Source organism: Rhipicephalus sanguineus, chromosome 3, assembly GCF_013339695.2.
Source record: "Rhipicephalus sanguineus isolate Rsan-2018 chromosome 3, BIME_Rsan_1.4, whole genome shotgun sequence".
Taxonomy (NCBI): Eukaryota; Metazoa; Arthropoda; class Arachnida; order Ixodida; family Ixodidae; genus Rhipicephalus; species Rhipicephalus sanguineus.
This window is the reverse complement of record NC_051178.1, coordinates 53,849,967-53,876,446: the sequence shown is the minus strand read 5'-3', so window position 1 is coordinate 53,876,446 and position 26,480 is coordinate 53,849,967. Positions and strand designations below refer to the sequence as shown.

Genomic DNA, 26,480 nt, shown 5'->3' with positions numbered 1-26,480 from the left:
ACGTACCACGCACAGTGGACGGGCGGTAGCGCCATCTGCCCCCTCAGCGGAAGCAGCCCGTACTGCTCCGCAACCAAAGGGCATGCAGGCCTCCGGATCTGCAGGCCCAGGGCCTTCTGTTCAGGCAGAAAGCCCTAAAACACTGACACCCGTCCGCGTAAGCCGCGACCGGGCATCCAGCGCCTCTGCCGAGGTGATGGACACAACGGCAAGCCCAACGGCGTCTCAGGCGCCGAAGGAGCGGCGCAGCTCGTTGGAGCGCGCCAAAAAAGAAAAAGCCCGCATCACAGGGCCTGGAAAGGGCTCTGTGACTTAAGGTAATAGTTCTTTCAGTACACACAGCACTAACTTACACTCAAAATGGATACACAAATTATACAATGGAACGTCAGAGGTCTACTAAGAAACCTCGACGATATCCAAGAGCTGCTACATGAACACTCACCAAAAGTGCTGTGTGTGCAAGAAACACATTTAAAATCCAAAAACACGAATTTTCTACGCCAATATGTCATATTCCGAAAGGACCGGGATGATGCTGTGGCGTCATCCGGTGGCGTAGCCGTTATAGTTAACCAAGGAATTGCATGTACCCACTTACCACTCCAAACATCCCTTGAGGCAGTGGCTGTTCGAGCCGTCCTATTCAACAAACTGATCACAATCTGCTCACTTTACATACCCCCGCAGTGCCAACTCCAAAAATATGAATTCGAGTCCTTAATAGACCAACTTCCAGAACCATTTCTGGTCCTTGGAGACTTGAATGCACACAACAGTCTATGGGGTGACTCTCGCTGCGATGCGCGAGGTCGTCTGATTGAACAGTTCCTTTTCTCTTCTGGCGCATGTCTCTTGAATAAAAAACAACCAACATATTACTGCCTTGCAAACAGAACATACTCGTCCATAGATCTCAGCATAGCGTCTCCATCACTTCTGCCCCTAATTAAATGGAAAGTTATCAATAATCCTTACGGAAGTGACCACTTTCCAATACTTCTGAACACACCAATTACTAATGAATGTCCCCATCAGGTTCCAAAATGGCAGATTAAGAAGGCCGATTGGGAACAGTTTCGGAAAGTTACACTGTTAAGTTGGACGGACATGTCTTCCTTAAGCATAGACGCAGCTGTAGAATACTTTACATCATTTCTGATTGATGCCGCAACCAAATGTATTCCACAATCAAGTGGACACTCTGGAAAACGACGAGTTCCATGGTGGAACAGTGATTGCAGAAATGCGCGTAAGAAACAAAACAAAGCATGGAGTTTGCTTCGCGACTCCCCGACAGCGGAGAACCTTACAAATTTTAAGATTATCAAGTCTCAAGGCAGGAGAACGCGCCGACAGGCTAGAAGAGAGAGTTGGCAAAAATTTATATCAGGCATCAATTCATACACACAAGAAGGCAAACTCTGGAACATGATTAGTAGGGTAGAAGGACGACAAACACATTCACTGCCTCTAGTAAACACACAAGGCGACAGCATAGAAGACCAAGCAAACTTTCTAGGCGCACATTTCGAACAAGTGTCCAGCTCGTCGCACTATTCCGAGGCTTTCCAACGCTACAAGACAACAATAGAAAAACAGAAATTAGAGCGCAAATCCACAAAATACGATGCGTACAACAGAGCTTTCTCCTTAGCTGAGCTGCAGGCATCGCTAACCTGCTGCAGTAGTTCCGCCCCAGGCTCCGACCGTGTGGTATATGACATGCTGAAAAACCTACCTGCCGAAACGCAAAAAACCTTACTTTCCTTGTACAATGCCATCTGGTTTTCCGGCGAGATCCCCTCGTCTTGGAAAGAGGCGATCGTCGTTCCCATTCTTAAACAGGGCAAGGATCCATCCTCCGTTTCGAGTTACAGGCCCATCGCACTTACAAGCTGCCTGTGTAAACTTTTCGAAAAGATGATAAACCGCCGACTTATGCATTTCCTGGAAAGAAACAATCTACTTGACCCGTACCAGTGCGGATTTCGCGAGGGTAGATCCACCACCGACCACTTGTTACGTATCGAGGCACAAATCCGTGACGCATTCGCCCACAAGCAGTTCTTTCTTTCTGTGTTCCTCGATATGGAAAAGGCTTACGACACAACATGGCGCTTCGGAATACTAAGAGACCTGTCCCACCTTGGTGTACGTGGTAGAATGCTAGATATAATAGAGAGCTACCTGTCGGATCGTACGTTCCGTGTCCGAGTAGGAAATGTTCTATCAAGACCATTCCTTCAAGAAACCGGAGTGCCACAGGGTGGTGTACTTAGCTGTACACTCTTTATAATCAAAATGAATTCCTTGCGTCTTTGCATCCCACGGAATATGTTTTACTGCACATATGTCGATGATGTACAGATCGGCTTTAAATCGTGCAACCTCTCGATGTGTGAGCGGCAGGTCCAGCTAGGTTTAAACAAGATCTCTAGATGGGCAGACGAAAATGGCTTTACACTGAATGCACAAAAAAGCACTTGCGTCTTATTCTCCCGAAAGAGAGGCCTCCATCCCGATCCAGATATTGGCCTACATGGACAGCGTCTGTCTTTAGAAACGGAGCACAAGTTCCTAGGGCTTATCCTAGACACGAAACTCTCCTTTATAACACACATCAAGTACATAAAACACAAGTGCATAAAAACAATGAATGTTCTAAAAGTATTGTCACGCACTGCGTGGGGTAGTGACAAGAAATGTCTGATAAATTTGTATAAAAGCCTCATACGCACTCGCCTAGACTACGGGGCAATAATCTACCAGTCTGCGACACCAAGCGCCCTAAAAATGCTTGACCCTGTCCACCATCTAGGCATTCGGCTATCTACGGGCGCCTTTCGCACCAGCCCCGTGGAAAGCCTCTACGTCGAATCGAACGAGTGGTCGCTACACCTTCAGAGATCTTACCTATCTTTTGTATATTTCCTGAAGGTGAACGCAAACAACGAACACCCCTCACACACTACAATCAATGAGTTGTCTGCTTCTGAACTTTTTCACAACCGTCCTTCAATGAGACAGCCGTACTCACTTCGTGTGAGGAGCCTAGCTGAAGAAATGGGTGTGCCACTTCTCGAACACTGTCTAATGGCTCCCGCTGCCTATCTCCCGCCGTGGCAGTGGCAGCTTATAGAGTGCGATCTTTCTTTCGTCGAAGTTACCAAGCATGCGCCACTTGCACATATCCGTACACACTTCCTTGAATTACAATACAAGTACCCACACCCTGAGTTCTTTACAGATGCCTCAAAGTCTAACACTTCTGTGTCGTACGCAGCCGTTGGTCCATCCTTTTCCGATTCCGGTATTCTGCACCCTGATTCCAGTATCTTCACGGCAGAAGCCTATGCGATACTTGCGGCAGTTAAACACATAAAACAATTAAAACTACAAAAGGCAGTGATATACACGGATTCATTAAGTGTAGTGAAAGCTTTAAAAACTATGACAAAACACACAAATCCGGTCCTTGTCTCGCTCTACTCTATTTTATGCACGATCTACTCACTTAAACAACACGTCGTAGTGTGCTGGGTGCCAGGGCACCGCGAGATACAAGGCAACGTGTTGGCGGATCAGCTAGCAGCATCCGCCCACGAACACAGTCCCAATACATCTGTAGCTATCCCTCCAATAGACTTAAAACCATTCCTCAAAAGAATGCTCAGGGCCTTTTGGCAGAGCACATGGGATAGGCACACACAAAATAAACTGCACGTTATCAAGCCGCAACTAGGTAACTGGCCCCCAGTATCAAAATCACGCCACACAGAAGTTACACTCTGCAGACTTAGGATTGGCCACACATACAGTACACATTCATACATTTTGTCCGGAGGCGATCCACCTGTATGTGACCATTGCGGCGACCCCCTCACTGTACTCCACACTTTACTGCAATGCAGGGAACTAGACGCTCTCAGAAAAAAGCATTTTTCATCTGTATACCTGCAGTACCCTCTTCATCCTGCTATGTTCATTGGCAGAGAACCCCTTTTTAAATATCAGTCCCTCTTTGAATTTTTAAAAAGTGTACATAATTTCAACGTTATTTTTCCAGGCGCTCCGTAGCGCGGCCTCATGATTGAGGCTGCTGCTGCGGTTTCCATCAAAGGAAGCACCTGCCTCCCGGCCTTTGGGACCAAAGGCCTTGAGGAGGCACTCGTGCTCTTATCCCGTTTTTCACTTGTAAATACCATGATCACTCGTCATTTATCCCACAACCATAGATCACACCACTTGTCACTGCCCATAATTTTAGACTGTATACACATTTTTTACGCTTCTTTATAGCGCGAGATTTTAGGCCTCTTTACAGCCACAATACACCCTATCATCGTATCACTGTTCATCGCTAACACCACATAAAAGACATGGCGCTCTTTGGCCACCCATGGCCCTTGCGCCAAAAAACCCCACTAATCAATCATCAATCAGTTTTTAAAAAAAGCTGCGTGCCGACCACGACGGCACGGCATTTTCATGCCGGCGCAAGCTTACCTCGGCGTTCAAGATGCGAACACATGGCCAGCGCTTTAGCGTAGCCGTCGGCTTGCGGTTCAGCAAGCGCGCTTTCCGTGTCTTGCGCTCCGCATCGGCGTCTTCGGGGTTGAAGCAGCGTGGGAGCACCTTGAAGACTTAGACAATAGGGGCCACGTCGTGCTGCAGTTGTAAAACTAACTCCTGAAATGTAAAGAAAATGCAACTTTCAGCTCCGGAACAATGCAACCTTGCGCAACTGACGCCAAGCATAAGATAATAATACGTACCCCAATATTGTCGCATATCTCCTGAGGCTTCGCGTTGATGTTGGCAAGGTCGTTGCCTCCAACGTATAAAATGGCAAAATCAACGCGCTGGAAGCGCATCGCACTGACAGCCTCGGCCATGCGCACCGCGTCAAAGCCAGCGTAACTAAATGTGCAGGTCTTGACGGAGGCCTTCAAGGGAAGGCGACTCCTGCACATAAATTTCACTTGGCTGTCGCCAATCACTACGCCGCGCAAAGAAGGCATAGCTAGCTCGCTCCACATGCAAAGACAAGGCCGACGAGGCTTGACTGCGACTGTTGACTGGCAGCTTAGCAAAGACTGGGGACAAGGCCGAAGAATGGTCGGATCTTTCCCTAGCTACAACAGTACCTGTCTAGGGGCAGGGAGTACCTCCCTATGGTAACGTCAGATCCGGTTTCGCGCCAAACCGGGAGAACCCCGACTCCGGGGATACGCTTTCGCCTACACACGAGCTTGTGCAGCGTGGAAAAAGGAAAAAGACATCATCTCATTGAAAGTAAGAGAGAATATCTCCTTCAGGGAAGCCAGGAGGAGATGTTCGCCATTTCATGGTACGACCTATGCCGAAGTGGCGCGTCAGGGGGCAGCGTCGCATCGGCCTCCGCCACTTGCTGGGCCCGCGCAGAGCGAGCCGCCGGCTGTGGCGCCTGCCCCCAAGGCGGCAGTAGTATAATCTACTCCGCCAACTAGTGAACAGAGCCCCGCGACTCCAGGGTCGTCGGGTCTCAAGGCCTCGCCGCGCCAGGCGAGGCCCGAAACTCGAACCAACAGCTCGCACGTGCGGGCATCCAGTGCCTCCCAGGCGGCAATGGATACCACATCAGTACCTCTGGTGCCGAAAGACTGGCGCAGGTCTCGGGACCACGCCAAGAAAACAAAAAAGCAAATAACGGGGCCGGTCGACGGCCCTGCTTCTTGAAGCAAGTTATCCCACATCAACACCCTACACTTCCTTAGTGCTGAACGCAGAACACCTACATTTTCCTCAATATGTCCCCACAAATATTACAGTGGAATGCCAGAGGCCTTTTACATAACCTAGATTATATCAAAGACTTACTAAATGATTATCAGCCAAGAGTGTTCTGTGTTCAAGAAACACACTTGAAGTCAAGCCACCCGAACTTCCTAAATCACTACGTGGTTTTTTCGGAAAGATCGGAATAGTGGCAATTCCTCATCAGGAGGCATGGCCATCGTGCAAAAGTCAGTAGCATGCCAGCACATTGCGCTACAAAGCTCATTCGAGGTTGTGGCTGTTCGGGCTATTTTATTTGATCATCTGGTAACTGTATGCTCCATGTATATATCCCCCGATGAAAGGTTCGACAAAATAGAGTTTGAAAAGATGGTTGATCAGCTCCCGGAACCTTATGTGATAATAGGAGATTTTAATGCTCATAGTACGTTATGGGGTGATACGCGATGTGATGCGAGAGGTCGCGCAATAGAAAATTCTCTGCTTTTATCTGGAACCTGCCTGTTCAACAAGGCAGAACCAACGTACTACAGCACCACACACAATACATATCCATGCATAGATGTAGCCATTGGATCACCATCACTTTTACCTTACCTAGGATGGAAAGTTATTAACAATCCCTATGGGAGTGACCATTTTCCTACTCTTCTAGAAAATAGACAATGGCATGAGAGACCAGCTTACCCCCAAAAATGGAACTTGTGCGGTGCACACTGGGTGAAATTTAGAGAGCTATGTACACTACGCCTCAAAAAGGTGGACCACCTTAGTGTAGAAGAGCTGGCTAGCTATATCACCGAATACATCCTCAACTCTGCTAAAAAGTGCATACCTCAGTCTAGTGCAAATAAAATTAATGCAAAACCATGGTGGAATGAGGATTGTGAAAATGCAAAGAAACGCTAGAACAAAGCATGGAGCATTTTCTCTCGGTACCCAACAGTAGAAAACTTGATAAACTTCAAAAACTGCAAAGGCTAATGGCAGGCGCATCAGCCGTATAGCCAAAAGGGAAAGCTGGACACGCTATATCACTTCAATAAACTCTTACACAGATGCCCGCAAGGTGTATAATAGGGTCCATAAACTCAAAGGACAACACCCAAATCCCTTCCCTATGGTCACTGACTCTGGTACACAATAGAAGAACAAGCAAACACTCTTGGCGAACACTTTGAGAAAGTATCAAGCTCAGAAAACTTTACCGAGAAGTTCATACACCATAAACGCATAGCTGAAAGTGTACCTCTGCGTCCGAACAGGCCTCTATCAGATGGATATAACCAACCACTAACACTCCATGAACTCAAGCTTCGCTCTAGATTCTTGTGGAAGTTCAGCGCCTGGTTCTGACACAATTACCTATGAAATGATCGAAAATCTCCCCAACGAAACCCTAAACTGTCTTTTAGGCCTTTACAACAAGATTTTCGATACTGGCCACATACCCTCTGCTTGGAAAGAGGCAATTGTCCTACCAATCCTAAAGCACGGTAAAGATCCTTCCTCTGGGAATAGTTACAGGCCTATTGCACTGACAAGCTGCCTACTCAAAGTATTTGAAAAAATGATCAACCGCCGTTTAATCCTATTATCTGGAATATAACGGTATATTGGATCCTTGCCAATCTGGCTTCCGAAGAGCTAGGTCCACAACTGATAATCTTGTCCTGCTTGAGTCATATGTACGTGATGCCTTTGTACACAACCAATACTGTCCTTTCTGTTTTCTTCGATCTCGAGAAGGCGCATGATACTGCCTAGCGATACGGAATCCTGCAAGACTTATCAGTCCTTCGGAATATGTGGTAGGTTGATTAACATCCTAAGAGACTACCTATCTGAAAGGAAGTTTCGTGTAAGAATAGGTTGTGTATTATCGCGCACATTTCTTCAAGAAAATGGAGTACCGCAAGGAGTACTAAGCTGCACACTTTGTATAGTCAAAATGAACTCTCTTCGCCTTGCAATTCCGCCTGCGATATCGTATTCAGTCTATGTGGACAACATCCAAATAAGTTTAAACTCCTGCAATTTGACCATATGCGAACGCCAGATTCAGCTAGGTGTTAACCGACTTTCGAAATGGGCTGATGAAAATGAGTTTAAATTTAACACGGGTAAGACTACCGTTGTTTGTTCTCCAGGCGAAGAGGGATACATCCTGACCCTAGCATACTAATGAATGGACAAAGCCTAATCATTGCTAAAGAACAAAAATTCCTCGGTGTAATCTTCGATGCTAAGCTCACCTTCATTCAGCATATAAAACAACTGAAACTAAAATGCCTTAAGACTATGAACCTTTTAAAGATTTTATCCCATCAATCGTGGGGGACAGACAGATATTGTCTCATAGCTCTGTTTAGAAGCCTGGTTGTGTCACGCATAGATTATGGATGCATAGTATACCAGTCAGCATCAAAGACAGCACTCAAGCTATTGGACCCTGTATACCACTTAGGCATCCGCCTGGCCCTTGGTGCCTTCCGTACCAGCCCTGTACAAAGCCTTTATGCAGAGTCGGATCAGTGGCCTCTGGACTATCAGCGCACATATCTAGGTAGTCACCTATGCAGTCCGAATCATGTCCCTGAAGCAGCACCCATGCAAAGCGCTTATAATGAATGTGTCTACAAAACAGCTATATGTAAACCGGCCCTCAATCGCCCGCCGTTTCCATTGGCAATAAAACCTGTTACAGAAAAACTTGAAATTAATTTCGCGGATTTGCAGAAAATTGACCATGCTGAAGTCGTTGCCCCTTGGAAGCAGCGTCCGGTCACTTGTGACTGGTCCTTTAAAGACTTAAAAAAGAAAACTTGTCCAAATGCGCTAATAGAGCAACATTTTTTGGCCCTTGAGCACAAATATCGTTCAACCGCCTTCTTCTCTGATGGATCAAAGTCTTCAACATCTGTATCCTGTGCAGCCTACGGCCATAACTTCTCCAGCACCAAGACCTTACATACACATACCAGCATTTTTACGGCTGAAGCGTTTGGAATACTGCTACATATTGAGCACATTATACAACACAAGATACAAAGGTCTATAGTGTACACATATTCCTTAAGCGTAGTTACAGCCTTGTCCTGTGGCAAGTACAGCAAAAACACTGTTTTCAACAAGCTTCTTAATACTATCAATGCAGCCTATAACTTAAACCTTTCTATAGTTCTATGCTGGGTGCCAGGTCACTCTGGGATCGCAGGCAATGAAATAGTGGACAAGAATGCCCGAGAAGCAGCTAGTCGGCACACTATAGATGTAAATTCTGTTCCTGGTGTGGACCTAAAACCTGTTGTACGGAGAGCGCTACGTAGACACTGGCAAGCTGAATGGGACAAACAAGTCGACAACAAGCTCCATCTAGTAAAACCGCAAATAACAAAACCTATCCCACAAAAACTGAACAGATTCACCGAAGTCACCCTAGCACGGCTCAGGATAGGCCACACCTATGCCACACATAAACACCTCCTGACAGGCAGTGATCCACCGACTTGCATACACTGTGCAGCGAATCTAGCCATTCTGCATGTCCTAATTGAATGTCCCGCGCTTCACCAAGAGCGACTGACCCATTTTAGGGAACTTTACCGCTATCATATTCCACCTCATCCCGCGCTATTCTTATCACTCGACCCAATGTTTAACCATAAGCGACTTCTTAAATACCTAGAGAAAATCAAGTTTTTAGAAACGGTATTATTCCATCCTAGTCACCAGGCTGGGCCTCACATGTGAGGTACAGCCTGTTGCCGTGCGTGTGGAAATACGTCCGAGCCCTCGCAGTTCTTGCGCAGGCAAGAATTCGGCAGTGAGGTACTTGGACCTTGCTGACTCATTTACCGTGAGAACCTGCAGCCAACGATATCAAGGCCTGGTAATGGAATAGATATTCATTTTAGGACACCGTAGTTATATGTTTTATAGGTATGCCCTTGTACAGCAATTTTATAATAACCAGTGATTTTTAAATAACTAAACTGAAACTATGACACTTGTACTGGCGCTCTTTGGCCTTAGATGCCCTTGCGCCAATAAAACGTAATAATAAAAAAACGAACGAGTGCGTCCGCGCTGTCGCGGAAGAGGACGCGGCAGTCACGCGCGGGCGCGGGCGTGCGCGCTGCGCGACCCTCAACGGTGCGTTGCTGCCTCCGAGATAGTGCGCGCGAATATTGGAGGCCTTTAGGCGCCTTCGCGTTTAGGTTACAGATGACGTTGACGTCGCGCTTTTTTTTTCGACGCGTTGACGCGTGCTCCTGTGCTCGCGGCAGCAGCGTCTTTGTACTGTGTTAACACGTGCCTGCCACGTCGATGCAAGCCATGTCCCCGCAATCAGATGTTCTATGAAACAAGACTGAAACTTGGGCTGCGGGTCCGCCATGAAGTCCCATTAAAAGGTGAACGTAGACCCCACGAGACGAAGCGGACGGTCTTGGCGAAGGAGCTTGGCCTCCAGCTATCCTGGGCAAGCGCTTCTTTAGTCACTTTCGCCGCAGTATTTTGGTGTCATGCAGAAAAGCGTAGTAAGATTAGGAAGGGGGCACTCGCGGTCACGGGGCACCACACATCTGGTTCATTAATTACACAAGCGAATACGAGTACAAGCATGATCGTTGTCTTCTAAAAACTTTACTGGCAATCATTCAGAGCTCTTCATGACGTCGCTGCGGCCTTGAGAAACACTGAATCAAAACGTATGCCAACTTTATTTCGTCACATACTAATTTTCTATATTTTCTGGTGATACGAATTTCGGATCATACGAATATTTTTGGTAATCCCGCGAGATTCGTAACACCGAGGTTTCGCCGTAGCTTAGCAGAGAGATGTCGGTGCATGGGAGGGGAGAGAAGGGGTAGGTCAGGGTAGCGGAGGTCGAGCGGGGAGGAGTGGCATGCAGGTGGTAGGGCGGAGCAGGGCGAGGACGAGCCAATGCGCAGCTGCGCCGAGCACAAGTGTTATGACCTTGGTCAACTCTCCCCGGTAAAATGTTCACGCTTGCCGCGGCGAGAATCTTCCTCGCCATGTACGTTTTCTAACTAGCGCAACGGCAAATATGTCGCTAGAACTCCTGAAGAAGAAGCCGCGCGATTGGAGCGCCGTAGAGAAGCAGCTCGTGAAGGTGCTAAGAAACGGGGAGCGAAGCAATATGAAAACATTCGGAGTGCGGGAGTTTAGATGGTATATGGCAATGCTTAAAGGGGCCCTGCAACACTTTTCCAAGTAACCATGAAATGGCTTCACTAAACAAGATTTTTCCTCACGAATCGACCACCGCTAATTTTTTTAGAATCCGTCCGCTACTAGCATAGTTAGAAAGATTTGTCGCGCACTGTAATTGCTTCCTCCATTCTCTCGTCCAGGCAAAAGAGCTGGAAGCTAAGCAGGAATGGGTGGCACGGGGGAAGATGGTGCGTCACTCGTGCTTCGTGACCTTGAGCACTTTTTTCTTTTTGATTTCTTCCAACGCACGGCGTACTTTCAATGCGATGGCGCACCCGCCCGGGCAAGTGACGCCCTCCCGCGGCGGCCGCAGTAACTACCGAGCGCCCCATGTTCAAATCGGCCAATGATGTGGGACTTATGCCAGTGACGCAGTGATCTTGAGTCAATAGCATCATTTGACAAGAGAAGAAGAAGCGGTTTTAGCTGATTTTTAGAAGTTATTGTAAATCCCAGGCCGCGTGCTGCGCTATGATGTTTCGCTCGCGTGTTCCCCGGAGCCTCGACTATCGATCGGCAGCGTTTTCTGCCCATGTTGAAAAGTATTGCAGGGCCCCTATATTTCTTTTAAACCTTGGCAAACCACTCTCTGCTTTGCCTAGCTTTGCATTACTTTTCACACCCTCGATAAGGCCTCCCCTCAGCTCCACTGTGCCGTGGATACTGATTATCGTCTCCATTGCACAACCAGCCATACATTTCTCACTTTAAAAACGGCCGAGGGCCCGTATTCAGGCGACTCGTCACGTATGTAGCAGCAGCAGGGATGACGCCCGATTTCAGATTGCAGTGTGGTGCGGTGATAATTCTTAAAAATTACACCATCTCCCGCTGAAGGGGACCATGAAGTGATGCGAAGCCGGAGCACTTGCACGATCGCGTTCCGCTGGCGTTCGTTGGGAATGCTACCGACCTCGCGTCGTGGAACGCGAAGAGGAACGCTACGCGCGTTGTGTCTTCCCTCTAGCTTGGCCGTTAATTCTCACAGGGAAAGCGGGGAACGCGGTCGACAGGCGCACAAGATGGGGGCAGCGTAGGAGAGGAGAGAGAGGGGGGAGGGGACACGCATGCGCTCATCGCGGCGCTGCGCAAGAGAGGATTTCGGCATGTCAAGCCCGCATTTCAGAGGAGTCAACCGAAGCAAGCGCTTGACTGAACACGGCCAGCCTTCTACCACTTGAAGGAGAGGAAACTAGTGGAGGAGAGTAGCGCATGCCCCGCGAGAGCAGAAGGGAGAACGCAGGAGAAGCGCAAGGATGTGCTCGTAGAGAAGTGGAGAGAGTAACGCGCAGCTGTTGGAGAGAGGGAAGGAGGAGAGTTGCGTATGCGTTGTGTGAGTGCGGACTACCAGGCCAACGCTGCGAGACATACCCCCGATCAAGAGATGCTTCGATTCTAAAAATGCTGTTTTGCGCTACGCTTGGCATGTAGATTTCGTCGGCGAGGGTTAAGTGGCTCAATGATCAAACACATTTTGGTGTAGTTCTTTCCGGTGAGAGAAGTCCCTCGTCATGTTAAGTCGCTAAATCATTTTCCTCCAGTATGTAAGAATGTGAAATGAAGGACGCGTACGAGTTATAATACGCGCGGGGATGAACCCGCGTAGGAAGCGCAAGTGCTGAGCAGGATAGTTTTGACCCGTCCTGGCCGCGAACTCCCGCTTGCTTGCGACATGGCGCACATCAACAGGTTGGTGGCTCGCTGCTGCCAGTCATTACAATAATCAAACGAGCTCTGAATGGTTACTGAAACGCTGTATTCGCTCAGATTCTGCTGCGTGCGCTTACTCTGGCTAGCGTGTTCTAGAACAAGGGCGAGTGCTTGGAGCGGCCGCACCAGTAATGCATCGAAAGTGAAGCGAAAAGAGGGTAAAGCCGCTTGTGGCGCTGAGATCGGTAGCCAACAATACGGGGTTGTTTTATGTATGTTCTCTTCCCTTCGCAGATCAATACAACTTGCGCACCAGCCTCCTCAGCGCGATGACGTGTCATGAAAGACTTCTCTGGTTTCTTCTAAGAGTAGGTGTGCGCCCAAGTCTCGCATTCGCAAACAATCTCGGAGGCCATACATTTCTTTATGTTTTGGATGAATCCCATGCGGTAGCGCTAAAAACATTTACGCTTTCTGTAAAATTCGCGTTACTTTTTGTGGCATTGCGTAAAAACAGAATTGAGTATAAGAAACGACAAAAAATGCCAATACAGCCTTTGGAAGTTATTCAAAAAAAAATTCTAATGGCTTAACTCGGCCATGCTAGGATATACGTAGCGCGAGCTAAGTTTCAGCTGATTATTCTATAACTCGCGCCACGGTTTCACCCCACTCAGGCGCCGCCGCTAGACTCAGCGTTTCACGCATGGCACTACTTAGCGGCGTCAAGTCTTTCATGTGCCACAGTCTTTCACACAGGTCGCACACATATCGAGATGAATTGTTTACGAAGTTTCGTCTCGAATGTCCGAGTTGCACTGGTGCTTTCGCCAAGTTTCACCGTATAGTCAGTTGATCGGCGAGCCCTGACGCCATCAATGGCGTCTTGTTGCTGCTTTAGAGATGGTCGTTCATCCTCCTGGCGACGCTGCTTTGCTAGACGGTCCGCCGCGGTGGTATAGCGGTTACGGTGCTCGGCTGCTGACCCGAAGGTCGCGGGTTCGATCCCGGCCGCGGCGGTCGCATTTCGATGGAGGCGAAATGGTAGAGGCCCGTGTACTTAGATTTAGGTGCACGTTAAAGAACACCAGATGGTCGAAATTTCCGGAGCCCTCCACTACGGCGTCTCTCATAATCATATCGTGGTTTTGGGACGTAAAACCCCAGATATTATTATTATTGCTTTGCTAGACGTTCCTCCCTTTGCTCCAGTGTCTCCGCAGCACGTTTAGCCTTGTGCCGTACGTTGTTCCTACGCTCAACCGCTAATTGCCAGGCAACTACTTTGGCATCCAATGAGCTAGGCTTCTCCGCTCTTCTGCGCCTGTGAGCAGCATTTGCGCTCTCCTTCACCATGGCTATACGCTAGTGCGCGCCTACGGAAACGCCATAGGCGGCGAACTCAATCATTGCGCTCGGGAAAGCAAGCAGACGGCCGCCGTGGCTTCCTACCTCGTTGTACGTGTGTATCCGCGTTGTTCACGTTTCCGTAATGAAATAAGCAACGTTGGTCGTGCGTGTGATGGCCGAAACTTCAAGGAATGTCGAATAACAATTGCTGTGGAGTGGAGTGCTCAAACACCTACAAAAACGCGCCCGGAACACGGTTTTACTCACTTACCGCAAGGCCTCCTGAGCAAGAGCGACGGAAGCAATGGATCGCCGCTGTTCGTTGGCAAAGACGAGCCGCTTCGTCATTGTGCGGGTTAACATGTCGCTTCTTGTTCTAATGCTTTCGTTCTGTCATATCGGTGCTCGCTGGATGAACTCGATCATGTTGACACTGGTAGACGACCAAAGTTATCAGCCTGAGCATGCGTTGGTTCGGTTCGACCGCCGTGCAGGGCACTTCGCTCAAACGTTCTATATTTCAGAAGTGTTGTAGTTCGGGCGAGTTGGTCATCCATGAACTTAGCTTGTACTAGCGCGGTACATGTACCGCGCTATTACAAGCTAAGTTCTATATTATTTACAGAAGCAGAAATGCAGCAATGGCTGACTTCAGAAAGAACAAGAAGTGATTGAGACGTCACCTTTGTAAACAAAACAAAGCGGATGTTCACCACGAGCTGCACCTCATAGCTGGATCTTGTCACGCTGGTCTGCGCGACGCACCTTTGATATTCACCGGCATGACGGTTCACTCCACGCGGACGTTCCTTCTCCTCCGCAGTCGGTCATCACATGTCTTCTCGGCAACCATCTTCAAAACTTGTCACTGTCATCTCTTGATATTTAACTCACAGCACTAGATAATCAAGCAACACGTCTTCTGCGGTCGAGCGAACGATGCTATCACTAGAACGACATAACTTCATCGCCGACTAATTCCTGACTCTGCCCCCGCGCGCTTGCTGCACTTGCATTGCCTGTATCGGCTCACGCCTGGGTTCGGGAAGGTGCGTATGATTCGTCTGTGCGTAGCACAGCGAAAGCTAGAGAAAGGGCGAGATCCTCTCACCGATTCGTCTGCGGAATCAGACGGCGCCGCTGGCTCGGCTTTGCTTTCTCGAATATGCCGATCTTTCGCGTTCGTTGGCTGTGTCGCATACGGCGAAGCGTCGCTGCGTACATGTCTATACGCGCCGCCGACCGCCTATCCACACAAACGCGGCAACGGTGCTGCCACCTATAGACCTTATGCAAAATTGCTGCCATCTGTCGGAGGTTTGACGAAGCTACCGATTCGGCGCCATGTTGGAGGCTTGTGTCCGAATCATATTGCTATCGCTGCCGTAACTTCTTGCTTGTATCTGCTGTGATAGTCGGCAATCGGGGCATAAAACGCCAGACGAACTTGTACACATTACCAGCATTTCGTAGTTTTTACGTTGACAATTATAAAGTCTGAAGAACGGCCTCGCAACGAGAACGTGCAAGTTTGTCACCGAGTCACATGTAAGCCTGTCGTCGTTGAGAACGAAGCTTTGCGCTTGGTTATAAATTTTGTCTGTTTTCAGTGTAGCAAATGAAGTGTTGTTAGCTAACGCAATATCATGCGTGTAGTGCTGGATGGTTGGGAGGAGTCGTTAGCGCGCGACGCGGCTGGCCACAGCGATGACGGTAGGAAAGTGCTGTTAACCCATTTCAAGGCGTACTTCATAAGGGACAGCCTACGTCAACCTAATGTATTGTGCACCTTATTTTAAATAAAACGTTGTCCTGTTTGTTATTTTGAAACAAAAAATATTTCGCTGCTGTAGTCACCGATCAATGCTTTGCATAGAGCTACCACACGGTTAAAATGTAAGAAAGGTCCGCTTCTCACGCACGTGCAAAGTCAACATGAAAAGCGTTAGTTGCTCCAAGAAGTAGACGCCGATTAGCTAGTATTTTATCGAATATATTCTTCCGACATGTACTCGTAAATAACACTATCCGCCAAGAATATTCGCGTTCACATCGTCGTTTTCGGGGCCTGTTGGCGCCTTACAATTCCAACCCGTAGCAGCAATGCGTCGCCGACTGAACGCTTGCGAAACCATGTCAGCACGTAACAACGTAGCGCACCCACGGTCGAATGTAACACATCTGCGGGAACAGCATTTTTTTTTCGCTTTCATACGAAAAGTGCCGCATACAAGCATCTGTTAACATTTCAGAGCACACAGGGATGGATACAGGATTTTTCAGAAGGGGGATCAGCGTCAGCTGGGAGAACCTGATATGTGCTCTTCTTGGGGGTAAATAAATAAGAAAGTAGGGGGGTGGTCAGGCCATCCGGGCCGCCCCTCTGAATTTGGCAGTAACAGCACATGAAATGCTTGAAAAATATACGCACAGGGAAGCAGTCCGCACGCATAGCATCCCACCAAATGCTACATTGTTAAACTTCACACTCGAAAACAAACTACGAACAACACGCTCCAGCATAATCGGTCCGTTCGCTGAGAATCGATGACGCGCACAAGCTACCTAACATTTAACTGTTATCGCAATGTGATAAACAAAGTAATGGTGTCACCAACTGCGCAGGCATGCGCGAGTAGCCGCGATGCAGCTTTGGAGCGCGTACACGAAGCCGGTTTGTCTGTGCCTGCAAGTACACGGCGTGAAAACTGTCTCTTTCCGGCATGACACGAAGGAGTGTCCTCTGATGAGTGCCGATGCTGTCACATGCCGCATCTATTAAGAACGGAGAACGTAAACTTGGCGTTAGTCGTAAGCAGTAGCGGGAGCAATGGAAGGATTTGCCGCTTCTCGTCGGCCGCGAGGAAATCTAATAACGCATGGAGGCTAGTTTCCTGGAAACCTTTTTTCAGCAACCCATTTCCCTCAATCTCAGCAACACGGCTCATGAAAATATGTCGGCACTGCCGTTCCTATCAGCCGCCACACGCCGATACGTGCGCTCCGTGTGTGCACACGCGGAGCGCGCTTAGCCTTCAACATGGCGGAAATGCGTACGGCGGCCGCTAGATGGCAGCAGATTTTGCATAAGGTCTATAGCCCGATCTCGCGGCGAATAGGCGGTGCACTAGGTGTATACTACACTGGCAAACGCTAGCCAGAGGCACTATCGAGCGGCTCTAGCGCAGTGTTAGACGGCGATTGCACAGCGAAGACGGAAATCTGCGTGCGCGCCGTCTGCCGCGCCTATGACGTCACTCCTCTGGAATGAGCAGACTGGCGAGTCACGCACGGCGGCGGCGGAGTGCACGGAGGTGGCGGCTCCTGTGCGCCAGCTGTGTGACATCACTGCTCCTTGCGCATGTGCAGCACGGCTCTTGTACGCGCAGCGAAACCACTCTGGCTCGGCCAGTGTAGCCACCGCAAAAAAAAAAAAAAAAAACCATTTACAGCTGCAACTCGAACCCTGGTCGCGAGAGTAGGAAGCGGGCATTCCGCCTATGCACCGCTTCTGGGGAGCCACGCGCAGCGCTTTGACGACCACATATCGCAGGGTACCGATCGCAGCGCCACAAGAAGCTTGGACATGTTGGACAAGTGGCACTGAATTGGGAAGACGTGCTATTGCCATAGAAATTATATGGGCATTCCCGGCGGCGTTTCCAGTCAGCGTCGGCGCCGCCATCAGTTTGCTTATAAAGCCCAAGGCAATTACATCTGCCCGTGCGTCGCATGTGTTCTATGTGCGAGGACAGCCGACGATCACTGCTCAAGTGGCGGGAAAACGCAGGGGTTGTTTTTCGGCACGAGAAACGCCGATTTGGTCAACTTGCGTATACGCGTGTGGAGGGGGGGGATCAGTGGGTAGCTGCGTAGCACTGGCAGAAACGGTCGTGCGCACTTAACCTTTACAGGGATCAGCAGGCGGGTCATACGTTTGTACCTGTGGCCCTCCCCTCTTGGTTTGTGATGAAGTGACAGACAGCACGAAGGTCGCTTCCATCACTGCAGCGGGCGCGTATCCTTACGCCGGCGTTTTGTTGGGTTACGTCACGTTGAATTCTGAAGAAGTTTCCTGCTGGCCTCACTTTGCACAAACATTTGATTTTTTGCTATTGCCTTCACTGCTTCACCGGCGAGACGAATGTGTAACTTTTTCTTGTTTCTTGTAACTGTGGCGGATTAAACTGGCATCTTTACGCGAACGTGAGCGCCGATGTTGCGCCGGACCAGAACCTACCCTGCTACCAGGCGCGCCGCGCGGGAAGCCCTCTTCACGCACTCAGTTATTTAATTTATGAAAAAGACGTCGATCCTCGTCGTACCACGCTTGACTCAATGCCAAAGAGAGCAACATAGGCAGCTACTACCTGAATTTTCGCACAGCCTAGATCAGGGGTTTCAAACCCATCTCAGAGAGCGGGGCCTAATCCCACAATTTAGTCCTGCAAGGGCCGGGACAGTGAAGAAGGCAGCAACTTCGGGGGGGGGGGGGGGGGGGGTCGGGGGGGGGCAGTTTGTACATATTGTCAGCACACAATGCCATTTGAAAGGGCACCTTTCCCACATCTTCAGTAAGGGTCATTTCTGTAGGAATTTGGCGCCAGGATTCCAGTATGACAAAACCCTTGGGGGAACGATGCTCGGTGTGGTAGAAATATCCTGGTAGTATATTTCTGCCACACCGAGCATCGTTCCCCTATGTGTGCTTCTTGATCTTTCCTAGTAGCGCTCTGTGTGTCTTCTTGTTCCCGTCTTTGTGCGCTTAACGATTTCATGTCAATGTACCAGCTAGCTCAGACGCAGCCTCTGACTAAAACCTGGTGGCCGATTCTGAAACACAGATTTGCTGTTTCGCGATTATGCATCAACACATGCTGACATCAGGGGGTGCCTGATGAAAACAATGCGTTACTCCTGTGTAGCTCTCGAACAAAGTAATTAAGAAAATAAAAAAAAAACCAAGATATGGAACGAAGACAGTCAGGTGTGGGCCGTGGGCCGCCTTTTTGAGGCCCCTGGCCTAGATACTAGCAGTACGTGATAGTTGCTGGAATGATTCATCTCTCTCTATTGCTTGGTCTCTTGGTCCGGTTTTCAACCAATGTTTCTCCATACCGCTGTAAGCTATCAAATTAGAAATTCACATCTTTTTAACCTCTTTGTCATTCCCTACTACCTGTTTTGCAAGCGTTAAAACGTCTCAAATGATTTGGTTGCTCGAGTACATAGTTGAACTAATAACTGCTGAGTGACAGAGACTTTATATATTGCGCATGCCGGCGTTTGTAAAAGCCTGTGCAGTGCAGGCTGGGTCGCCGTCTTAATAACATTACTTAAATGGAATGTTCCATTTCTTATCTGGTCATGGCCGGACTGGAGAGGCGCGCGGGCGTTTCTTCTTGTGAAGGAATGCCCGTGCGCCTGTCCAGTCCAGCCATGTTGTGGTAAATGAGAAGTTAGCGAGGGCGTTCTTGCTAGCCGTTCTTTCACGACCAGTGAATTAAATCCTAATGAAACAAGGAACAGCGTAATTGTATGCTACGCAGATACCTTTGCTTTAATTTCAGAGATGTTACCACATATGAGGCTTGGATGGGGTCCAGGAATTCCTAGACGTTTGAAGAGAGAGAAGCTCCAGCGACGCCAACTGAAAAAATGCAATTTTATATCATCAGTCAGCCATTATCCACACTTTACAGTGAAAGAGGAGGAGGATGTTGTCGGTTGCTGGCGGATCTAGCCTAGCGAGACATGCAGCCAATCGCCCCGCCCGGTTTCGTCCTGTCATGTTTTCAACGTAACATGGTCAAAGATGCATGCGGTGTACAAGATTGCCAGGAAAAAAACACGGACATAAAAAAAATAAAAAAAGAGCAGTCGTCTTGAGATATTCATGCGCGGAGATAATTAGCACGGGAACATAAAGTGCGAGGGACGGGACAGTGAGAGTGTGAGAGAAAAGACGCGAAAGGAACAGCCACTCTTATTGGCGATTACGGACTAGCACTAGAATGAGGCATATACGAAAAGTAAGGGAAATCTGATATAGTTTACAATTGGAGAGCCAGAGCAAGCCATCTATTGCCATCTATACAGGACCATCTATTGAGTTGCTTCTGAAGGCAGCGGACGTATTGCTGGGAACCAGCAGTTGTTGGCTGATATGTCCGCGGAATCCGCCACTTCCGCCAATTCCACTTTCGTGAATTGCAATTAGTCACTTCCGTCAGCTGCCGAAAGTTAGAGAGTTGTCTAGTTGATAGACTTAAAGCAATGATTGAAAAATCAATTACTCAATGAGGTCAAAAACATTATTTTGCCACAACAGGGCACATTATGAAGAGCGGTGCGGTGCGCACAGCATCCAGACCGACGAGTGTTCGACAAACGAACCAAGATTTGCTTTTTGTCTGACGATTAGAATATGATTACATACTGTTGGGGTTTAACGTCCCAAAACCACGGTGTGAATATGAGAGAAGCCGTAGGGGAAGACTCCGGAATTTCGACCACCTGGGCTTCTTTCATATCCACCTGTATCTTAATACACGGGCCTCAAGCATTTTCGCCTTCATCAAAAATGCGGCCGCCGCGGCCGGAATTCGATCCCGCGACCTACGATTCAGCGGTCGAGCGCCATAACCACTAGACCACCGTGGCGGGTTTGACGATTAGCGTTCTGAACAATATTTAAAGCAGCAGGTTTATTAGAAACAACTGGCATTATTTAAAGCAACTGGCATTATTTAAAGCAACTGGCAGGTTTATTAGAAGAACCAAGAAAAAAAAGAGAAAACATACAGGAGGTGACTCAAATGGTCTGTTCAATCGCCGCCTCGTGGGGAGCATGCTACCATACGCAAAGGCAAGAAAAACCAAAAGAACCAAGGAACAAGGATAGGTACAGAGACTCCCATCTTAATACCAGATAGTCAGCAACAAGGTAAGCCAACAAAAACGAAAACAAAACAAAACAAAGAAACCAAAAAAAGACACAAAAGCCAAAAGCATCTATCTACCCCGCCTCCAAAAAACTAATTTCGGTCCGGGACAGCGCCACTGAAGGAGAGCTGATGCAACTCTACCCAGCATTCTTAATGAAAAATTCTTCCATAACCTCACGCGCCGCATCATCCCTGAGCCTAAATATAACAGTAGTTTTATGAAAAAGAGGCGTACATTTGCAACCTTTACAGTGGGCAGCTAAATGTGAGCCGCAATTGGTACTTAGATTACATTGATGCTCTCTAAGACGGGTGTTTAGGCAGCGTCCCGTCTGTCCAATGTAACAAAGCCCGCAAGTCACTGGGATGTTGTAGACAACACCTGAAGCACACGGCACAAACTGGTTATGATGCTCCGTGCGGCATTCCCCTTTTCGTGAGGTAGAACTTCTTTCAAGTCTATGGTGAAGAGCAGCGCGAATCTTTCCAAGTTTGTTAGGGGCGCTAAACACCACTGGCACGCCCTAGCGGACACCAACATTTTTTAGACAATGGGAGGGCTTGTGCGCATAGGGATTGACGCCGGCGTTTCTTTTTTTGTTGTTTTCTTCCTTCTGTTGAGATACAAACTTCGCTTTTACCTGCTTCAGAAGCTTTTCACATTGGACAACTAAAGTTTAAGGCGGGAACGTAGAACGCAATAGTATATTTATTTGAAGGGAAAAGCTATTGCTAATGAGGTGGCTACATGATTCAGTGAGCGCTGAACGGAGGCAAGAAAGCGCAATGCCGTCTTTGACGGTTTTAGAATGTGATGACTTGTAACTTAAAAGTGCTTTTTTGTTCTGGGGCACAACATCCAACACGTGTGCACTGAAAAAATTTCCTTAGAACCTACGAACAAAATGTCCGTAAAATTTAAGGATGCCTGCCCTTTTATTCAAACACGGCAAAAACTTATCTAAATAGCAACAGACATCTGTCATTTTTTGAGATACGGAAAGAGTCTCCTTGTTTAATGTGGCACTAAAAAGTCGTAAAACTTGGCTTCCATTTCTAATTAATGTTCTAATTAAGTTCTAATTATTGTTGTGGCTTCCTTTCAAGTTACTTTCCAACCAAAGAACCCTCATCGTTACCAAGCTACTTTTTTAGGCAAGGTGCTTTGGCGGAAAGCACGGGGAACGTGTTATATATATATACATATATATATATATATATATATATATATATATATATATATATATATATATATATATATATATATATATATATATATATATATATATATATATATAATATTGTGACGCAACGGTTAGCGCGACCTTTATTAGGCCCCGAAGGCACGGTGAAGCGACCACTAGCGACCACTACCGAGACACAGATCACAACCAAGCTGAGTTCCCACTAAAGATGAAGTCGACGAACTCCCGTGATGATGACCAGGTACGCGGAAGGTAGATGTGTCTAATGAATGCCCACACTGACTTCCCCCCCACGCGAGAGCGGTCATCCTGACCGCGGGTTAAAGCGAAGAAGAACGCCGTGCGAAAGGCTTCATCCGTGATATGTGGACTATCTCTGCAGCCCGGCAGCTGCGGTCCGCTGGCAGGACAACGGGTGCCACGCGATAGTTCACGGGAGACGTTTGCTCCAAGACCGTGTAGGGGTCAATAAAGTGTAGTTGAAATTTGTCGCACAAGCCAGGAGTGCGAATGGGTGTAAGAAGCAGCACTTCATCGCCAGGGCTGAAGGACACGGCACGATGAGAGGCATCATAGTCAAGCTTGTGGTCCTGTTGCCTTGTTGCCCGGCAATGAAGCAGCCGGGACACGTATTCTTCACTGGTGGATGGAGATAGTTTAACTGGCGCAGAGAAAAAGGAAACGTCGAGGGAAGAAGAGGGGAAACGGCCATGGACGAGGTAGAATGGCGAGTAACCGGTTGTGCGCTGTACGGAGGTGTTGTACGCGAAAGCCACGAATGGCAAGGATGCGTTCCAGTTTCTGTGGTCCGGTTGGATATAGATGGCTATCATGTCTGACAGCGTACGATGAAAGCGTTCGGTCAGCCCGTTCGTTTGAGGATGGTAACTGGAGCTTGTTTTGTGAGTGGTGCCGGATGCCTTGAGCACTTCGTCAACGAGTTCTGAAAGAAATGCCTTTCCACGGTCGCTCAGGATGACACGAGGAGCACCGTGACCAAGGATTAGGAATCGGAGTATAAAATCAGCAACTTCAGGAGCTGATGCAGAAGCTATGGAAGCTGTTTCGGCGTAGCATGTCAGATGGTCGACAGCTGTAACTATCCATCAATTACCGGCGACAGTCAAAGGAAGCGGACAGTACAGAACGATGCCAGCTACCACAAATGGCCCCAGCGGAAACGGGAGTGGTTGTAATTGTCCGCTTTGAGCTGATGTGGGTAGCTTTCGACGCTGAAAAAGCACGCACGAAGCAACGTACTTGGCTACACTAGTGTACAAGCTCGGCCAGTAGTAGTGACATCTGATGCGATCGTAGGTTTTCTGAAATCCCAAGTGTCCAGCGGTCATGTCGTCGTGGTATGCCTTGAGGACTTCAGCTCGAAGAGAGCGAGGTAGAACGGGCACCCAGCGTTGACCGTCAGGATGGTAGATATGGCGGTACAGGACGCAGTTGTCGAGCTTGAATTGCGTCAGCTGTCGACGAAGACGTGCGTTAGGGGGCCGCGAAGTCCCGTCAAGGCGGTCCATGAGGCGGCGACAGTAAGGATCAGCGCGTTGGTGAGATAACAATGAACCACACTCGTTCAAAGAAGTTGGGCCCATAGTAGCTAAGGATGAAACGTGTGAAGAAGGGACGGCCGAGAACTCGTCGCGAGCGCTCGTGGTGGTGCCGTTATACGGTTCCGAAGGAAGCGGGCAGCGCGAAAGCGCGTCGGCGTCTTGGTGTTTTTTCCCGACTTGTACGTAATACTAAAGTCATATTCTTGCAAACGAAGAATCCAGCGACCAAGGCGGCCAGATAAGTTCTTGAGTGTCGAGAGCCAGCACAAGGCGTGATGGTCTGTAACCACAGTAATGTGGCGGCCGTGAAGGTAACGTCGAAACTTCTGCAAAGACCAAACGACGGCTAAGCACTCCTGCTCGGTGATGGTATAATTCTTTTCTGCAGGTGTCAGTACACGGCTGGCGTATGAGACAACCCTCTCGCGTGAAGACTTGCCTCGCTGTAGCAGAATACCTACAATGCCATGACCACTAGCGTACGTATGGAGGAGTGTAAGAGCGGTTTCATCGAAATGGCAAAGGACTGGTTCGGACGTGAGGGCACACTTCAGATGTACAAACACCGATTCACATTCAGGAGACCACACAAAGGGAACGCCGGAGCCGAGCAACTTGTGCAAAGGCGAAGCGATTGAGGCGGTCTCGAATGAATCGGCGAAAATAGGAAGCGAGGCCGATGAAACTGCGCAAATCTTTGGCTTTTTCAGGACGCGGGAAGTGCTGGACAGCGGATACCTTGTCTGGATCAGGACGAATGCCGTCCTTGCTTACGATGTGACCTAAGACTTTAATGGTCTTGCTCGCGAAACGGCACTTCTTGGTGTTCAGCTGAAGGCCGGCGTTGGCAAGACACGTGAGAACTTCGTCCAGACGTTGCAAGTGCTGATGGAATGTTGACGACAAAATAATGATATCGTCCAAATAGCACAAGCAAGTTTTCCATTTCAGGCCTCACAAAACGGTGTCAATCATGCGCTCGAATGTTGGTGGAGCATTGCAAAGGCCGAATGGCATGACGAGCGTCCAAGGTCTTCTTTGCGAGGGCAGAACGAACTGCCGGAGTACCGAAAATTTGGCGAAGTTGTTGCTTGAAATGAGCCCAGTCCGTGAAATCAGTTTCGTGATTGAAATACCACGTTTTCGCGACGTCCGTGAGGTAGAAAGATACACGGCGAAGCTTGGCCGGATCATCCCAGTTGTTTGTTGAACTCACTCGGTCGTAATGGTCCAACCAATCCTCCACATCTTCACCTCGAAGTCCGGCGAACATGGGGGGTCACGCTGGTGGCCACTGATAATCCAGGGTGGATAGGCCGCGGTAGTCGGGGCCGTGGAGGTATGCGCCGGTTGGCTCGTCCTGAGGCATGTTACCGGACACCTGGTACAGACGGCGACCTGAGCGGAGCTCCAGGAGGTAGAGCAGGTTGGGAGAGGTAGGAAGATCGATGAGCAGCCTCCACCACTTTTGACGCAACGGTTAGCGCGACCTTTATTAGGCCCCGAAGGCACGGTGAAGTGACCACACCCGAGGCACAGATCACAATCAAGTTGAGTTCCCACTACAGATGAAGACGACGAACACCCGCGCTGATGACCATGTAGGAGGAGGGTAGATGTGTCGAATGAATGCCCACAATATATATATATATATATATATATATATATATATATATATATATAATATATATATATATATATATATTATATATATATATATATTCGCCCTGTCCATGGTCTCTCTTCGTTAATGGCATTTTTAGTTGCGAAGCATCTTATTGCGGAGCTCAAACGGTGTGCGGCGTGACCACCCTTACTGCGCATGCGCAAATCCTCTCCACACACCTCATCTCCACAGACCTCCACCCCACTCTCCCTTACCCCCTCTCCACGTCCCATCTCTCCTCCACCTCTCTACTCCCCCTCTGAAACGCGGGCTCGACATGCCGAAACGCCGCTTCGCATCGCCTCATGGCCCCCTTTAGCGGGAGATGTAATTTTTAAAGGACCCCTGACACCAAAATTGAAACCTCGAGATCTTTGTGTTGTTTGACTTTCCTGTATACGGGGGCACATCTGACCGATTATTAGTGACGAACGTTGCCTTTAAGATATCTTAATTTGGTTTTAAAGTTAGCGTGAGTGCTCACTTGAGTTGGCTGCACCTTGCGACATCCTGGTATGACGTAGATAGAGGCCCCGTGTGACGTTCCAAGTGTAAAGCAAGTATTGTGGACGTCACAGTAGGTTTGCGGGGCGCACGTGCACAATACGACGACTGGCACCCGGCGAGGCCTATTGTTCCGCACCCCTCTGGCTCTGTTGTCGGGTTGCTCTCGAGGTAGTTTTCGTGAGGGGACACGCGCTTAACAGGTTTAACACATACCGAGGCACCCACATACTTTCAATCTCTACCGCGCTCGGGGCCCCGATTTGAAAACTGCGCTGTCAACGTCACCACAGCTTGAGTGCACGTGATCTTTGACGCTCCCCCGCATGGGGCGCCAGTTTCTTGTGGTTTTTAGGCGGGCGTTTTGAAGTGATGCTAAAATGGTCACATTTAACTATGCTAGAATTAGTTGTACGATACGCTAGAGCATTTACGATTTAATTTAGAGATTACCAGACACAAAGCTACAAATTACAGCCAAAAAGTCACCAACAAAAATTTCGCTGTCAGGGGTCCTTTAAAGTGCAGAGCGCTTTAGAGGCCAGGGCTGTCGTCATCGTATGCTGTCGTCATC

At 48.6% G+C, this 26,480-nt stretch overlaps 1 long non-coding RNA gene across 1 annotated transcript; it reads right to left on the bottom strand.

Annotated features, from left to right (window-relative positions):
- Positions 1-4,509: 4,509 nt before the first annotated feature.
- On the bottom strand, positions 4,510-5,082 carry LOC125757603 (uncharacterized). The gene is made up of 2 exons (XR_007415337.1): positions 4,779-5,082; positions 4,510-4,692 (listed from the first exon to the last, which is right to left on the bottom strand). It is a non-coding gene; the product is annotated as an uncharacterized LOC125757603 (long non-coding RNA).
- Between the last annotated feature and the right edge of the window lie 21,398 nt (positions 5,083-26,480).